The sequence below is a fragment of the Anneissia japonica genome, unplaced genomic scaffold (genome assembly GCF_011630105.1).
Source record: "Anneissia japonica isolate Jap-2015-1 unplaced genomic scaffold, ASM1163010v1 scaffold287623_len557403_cov176, whole genome shotgun sequence".
In the NCBI taxonomy this organism is placed as follows: Eukaryota; Metazoa; Echinodermata; class Crinoidea; order Comatulida; family Comatulidae; genus Anneissia; species Anneissia japonica.
The window spans coordinates 470885-476310 of NW_022683923.1; the positions used below are offsets into that span (position 1 = coordinate 470885).

The 5426-nt window shown below is 35.8% G+C and overlaps 1 pseudogene; it reads left to right on the forward strand.

Annotated features, from left to right (window-relative positions):
* On the forward strand, nucleotides 1–2980 carry LOC117103071 (annotated as a pseudogene).
* The last annotated feature ends 2446 nt before the right edge of the window (nucleotides 2981–5426 follow it).

Consider the following 5426-nt stretch of genomic DNA (forward strand, 5'->3'; position numbering starts at 1 on the left):
ATGAAAGATGACTTTGATGTGAGAAATGAAGATTTATGTGCAATAGTAACTTTCTATAATGGGGACCTCTCAATTCAGACATGTTTTAATACCTGAAGTCAAACTTCAAAGCCTATATTCATAGTATCAGACTGATTTTTTATGTTTGCGTCCATGGGCTTATTTTAAATTGGGGTACTTTTGTCAACATATTTCCTTTAGAAACAACAATATGATGGAGCTTGGTGGGGGAGAGGGTGGTGGTGGTGGTGGTGGTTGGGATATGTGAAGTGCTGTGCCTTCTTTCACCCCTACCCCAACTTCCCTATTCAAACTACCATAACGTCACCCAATGTTCAGATAGTATATTATAGGTGGTTAGAATTACGAATTTGTGATTTTTTTTTTGCATTTAGGTTAAATTAATATATTAAAACCTTAATTCCATAATTATAATAGGAAAACCGTTTTGCGAAGTGTAGCAAGTGCACACGCATCAAATTTGAATTACGCAAGACGCATCAAAAGCAACGGTGGCAAAATCTGTTGATAAGGAGAGAGAAACACTTACGTAAACAACAGTAAGTATGCCTGTTTTTTTAGATGAAGTATAAATTACCCACTGCTGGTGTTGGTTGTGTACTGGTACATGTAGAGTATGTCCTAAACTACTTACTGGCGCTGGCGCTTAAATAAATGCCGATTTATTATATGCACTTTAGCACGAATTTTAAATTAACAACTAACAGCAGAAACAAATATATGTATAAATATAATACAGTATATGTGTGCAGTAGTTATTGGGAATAGGCCTATGTGTTAAGTTCTTAATGAAAAAAGTTAGGGGTCCGTACCTAATACCAATACAGTATCAGGATAGCCTACTACTATGTTTCGGAAGAAAAATAATATTATTCATTGTTATCCTTACAATTAAAATCAACAAGGTTATGCTGTACAGTAATAGGCCTACTGTAAATTGCTTTCGCTCATAACTGTATGAATATTTTGTCTTATTAAATGTTTTTCTGTTTGTTTTTTTAAATCTTGTACAGCATTGAGCGTCAGAAATATTACAAACATATACAGAAGGCACGGGATGAAGCGGACAAATATTTATCTATGATCATCGTTGTGATGGATCAAAGTAAGACAGACTTACCATCATTTGTATGCGAGTCAAAGGAGACATCAAAAATGTGGAAGCTGGGGACGCACGATACCGGTGTGCTAGTTCATGGGCGATCTGGTCATTGTTTCGTCGACCTCAAGCAGTTTCCACATGGCCCAAACTTAACGTGCAATATTATTTTACAGATTTTAGCAAACATACGAATTTTTCCCCAGTTTTATACCTTCAGTTGGACAATAGTGGAAAGGACAATAAAAATAGATTTGTCTTTGGGCTATGTGCTCTACTTGTACGATTAATCATCAATAGTTTTGTGATTTTATTGAGAACGTCATGACGAGAATGATAATCGAAACTTAAACCAACATCACTTGACAATCACCTTTTAACTTGCAAATCGTATACTATTCGTTCGTAAGCCTAAAACATAACAATTAGAATTTAATCTCTTCCGTTTTAAGTTGCAAACCTACCGAATTCACAAACACCGTTTTCAATTGACGTTGTAACCGTAATTGCATTATAATTGCTCTACTAATTGTGTTATTAAAGTTTGATCTTGAATGGTCATATAACCAAATTAGTACATCATTTATCACTGGGTTGTTGTAGTTTGGCCATTATTATGCCTATATAGCACGTCCTATTGTTATTGCTATACAATAATATAATTGGATAAAAATGTTATTTCTTTAGATAAAAATAGGATTCCTAATGGTGGGTCACACCCACGAAGATGTGGATCAACTGTTTCCTTGCGTAGCGAAGTATCTCAACAAACACCGGGCTGCCACACTTGACGACCTTCAACGTGCTATTGAAAACTCTTACAAGAGGCTCACGATCACAACATCTCTAATTTCATCTTAATTGTATGATATAAAGAACCGTCTATTACCATATATGCAGGACATTAGGTATCACAGCAAGCCACATCAGTTTAAGTTTACTCGAAATCCACAAGGAAAGTGTGTAATGTATACAAAACAATGGTCTACAGATGTTGCATGGACAAACTGCACAATAGATACCCTCGCATCCGGTTGATGTGCCTGCATTGTGTTTTCCAGATTTCACCAGCATAGATTTGGCTAAACTTCAGAAGAGCCTTTGTTATTAGCAAACTTCAAGACCCTCAACAAGGTATGAAACAGATATACTATTAACATATCATAGTTTTTTTTTTTATTACTATAGGTCTTCTATTAACTTTAGTAGACTTTCTAATCTCTGTGGTATTGATGTGCAGGCGTACGTGCAATCATATTTGACTTAGGCATCAGTACTATTTATTCCGTTAAATTATAAACAATAAACAAGATTACTAAGCATAACCTCGGTTAACCCCTACCGTAAACCAATAAATAAAAGCTTGACCAAATGTATTGATAATCGACCATTCAGTTTGTAATACCGGTACCGTTGTTAGGATTATTATATTAATACAGAAATAATGAACCATTTGATATGTTTCCCATGTACATATGAAAACAAGTGTTCTGTTTATGACAGCCATTGTTGCATTGCTACGCCACTCAATCTGGCGATTGGCCAATAAATGTTCCTTGAATTAAATTGCCTATTCATGCTGCATTTAAATTGGTATCCAGCCACGTTTCCCGTGTCCTTTCCCAGTAATATTTTTCATTTTTTATGAATGAAGCTGATGCTTTAAAATAGTATTGAAGAAAACGAGATATTTCGGTAACACACTGTAAGATAGCTTTTGCAGATAACTTTTCAGCATACTTGTACATGTAACTTGTAAATAAAAATGTATTTAATTATTCCTTATTCTAGATTATGAAAACGATGCAGAAAGATTCACACTACACACCACCATTTTCAATGGTAACGATGTTGTTTTGACGGAGAAAAGCATTAGTATTGGAGCAGAAGGGGATTTAAGCTCGTGGCGTCTCACGATAAGCAGGAAGCAGGAGAGGGGCAATGTACCGATCCCAGTCCTTTGGGCGTTCTTTACACATACGTTTCAACATGAGCTTAAGTGTTCCGTTGTATTTTTCACACAACCCATTCGTCATAGCATGGTAAGGTGTTGTAATTAGTTCCCGTATCAACAACAATCGATTGACCTCCTTCGTGATACCGGATACAAACTGGGTACCTTGGTCTGTTAACATCTCTTGAGGAATGTCTAATCTGTTATACACTTTAAAGAGTTCTTAAGCAATGACTTCTGCCTCTATGGATTTAAGAGGACGGCTTCTGGATATCTAGTGGCGAAGTCCACTAAGACTAAAATATAACGATGTCGCCTTTCAGTAATGGGGCTTAATTGGACCCACCAAATCTACAGCAATTCGTTCAAAAGGGGTTTCAATTAAAGGCATTTCACCTAATGGAACCTAGGACAACCTTCCCTTTGGATTGTCCTTTGACAAATGTCGCAGGATTGGCAACGTGCTAATTTAAGAACATTTTCCCCATACATAGAGGGAACAACAACTTTATTGTTTTCATCAATATACTCAGACTTTGGTGTATGAAACTCACAATTCCCTCCAAAATAACGAATATTTCTATGCTTCGGTTCTTATTACACTTACGTTCCCCAGTATCTACAAGCTCTCTAATCTTATTTAATATTGGATCGTCCTGTTGTGCAAAACGAAGAATTTCGGGAGTTACAGTATCTCATCTTCATCTGAAGGAACGACAAATAGTGGTTTAAATTGCTTCTGCATTCGATCTGTTTTCTGTTTCCTGGACTGCACAGCGGCAGCGATATGACGACCGAACGGCGTTTCTTCATCAGAATCAAACTGAATTTCAATGTTATTTGTCGACATACTACCAACAAGATCCCGCACCCCTGGATACTGCCCAATGATGAGATCACATACCGGCGTCTCTATAGCTAAAGCATACACTTTCCCTTCCAGAAACGGAGTTGATATATCTATTAGTACAACAGGATACTTTCGTTCCTACGTATTGATGTGGTTTTACAAATTTCTGACATACTACAACCCCACTACATCCTATATCTGTCACATCAACCTCGTTGTCACCAATTTTACTAGTCTTCAATGGCATCCGTTTTCTGTCTCAATGCTGGCAAGCTGCTCCTACAAAGTCGCGTTGACATTCACATTGTGCCTGTGGCAATGAGTGTTAACTAAATACGGATTAAATCCTGAAAACATCATAACCTATGGATTCTTGACTATCAACTGTTTTTTGACCATAATAATTTTGGCATTCGGCACCTGATCTAAGATTGGAAAATCTAAAGTCTTCCGACTGAGATGAATCGCGTCCATTCACATTACCCATAACTTGATTTTGGGCGCTACAATACCCATCTACTACGTGCGACAAGTGATTATCTTTAAAATTAGGTGTAATATTACTTGGATATTGAGTGTCTGCACTGTGTACCCTTACGAGAACAATCTCGGGCATTATGTCCTTTTTATTACAAACAAAACATGTGATAGGCGGAGGTCTGTCAGCAACAGGGTAATTAATGGGTCGATTATTTCTGTTTATCTGACCAGGGGGTGGGCTTCCGCGACCTAATTGTTGACTAATCTTGTATTGTCCCATTGTTAAGTTTTTTTTTGTTATTTTTTTTTTTTTTTTTTTTTGTGTGAAACTGTGCTCACTCCCCTGAATTTATTCTCATAGTACCACCCACCATGTGCTTTAATATACTGATCTGCTTTTTCAGCTAATTTCTCCTAGTTTGTTTGGTTTGTGTTCAATAATGTGGCTAGCCATACTCCTTGGACAACTGTGCAAAAAGTGATCACGTACAAATAAGTCAATGTCTGTTATGCCTTTACCACAATCTGCTAGTTCTATCCACCTTGTAAATATCTAGCTATACGAATAACATACTATTTTGCATTCTCGCCTACTTCTAGTTTAGAATTTTTTATATTTATTTCTAAGGCCGTTCTTCGGTAAGTTTAATTTTCGTAATTAAAAAAGATTAAAAAATTAAAATTTAACTATAGCTTCACAACCTATTTAGATAACACAATCTCTGATATTACAAAGAAAAATGTCAATGATGACAATTTTAAAACACTTTTTGTTAAACTTCCATATATTGGCATATTTTCTGACAACATGAAATGCAGAATTATGGATCTTGTCAAAAAATACTGTATTGATTGTAAAGTACATGTGATATTTAGTACCACTAAAATTGATAACAATGAAATCAAATTGAAAATCAAAGAATCCCTTTACATAAAATGGAACAATCCTGATCTTAATTTGCAAATTAAACATGTTAACTTAAAGCTTATTTAAATATACACGTAAGCAATAGTTATTATGC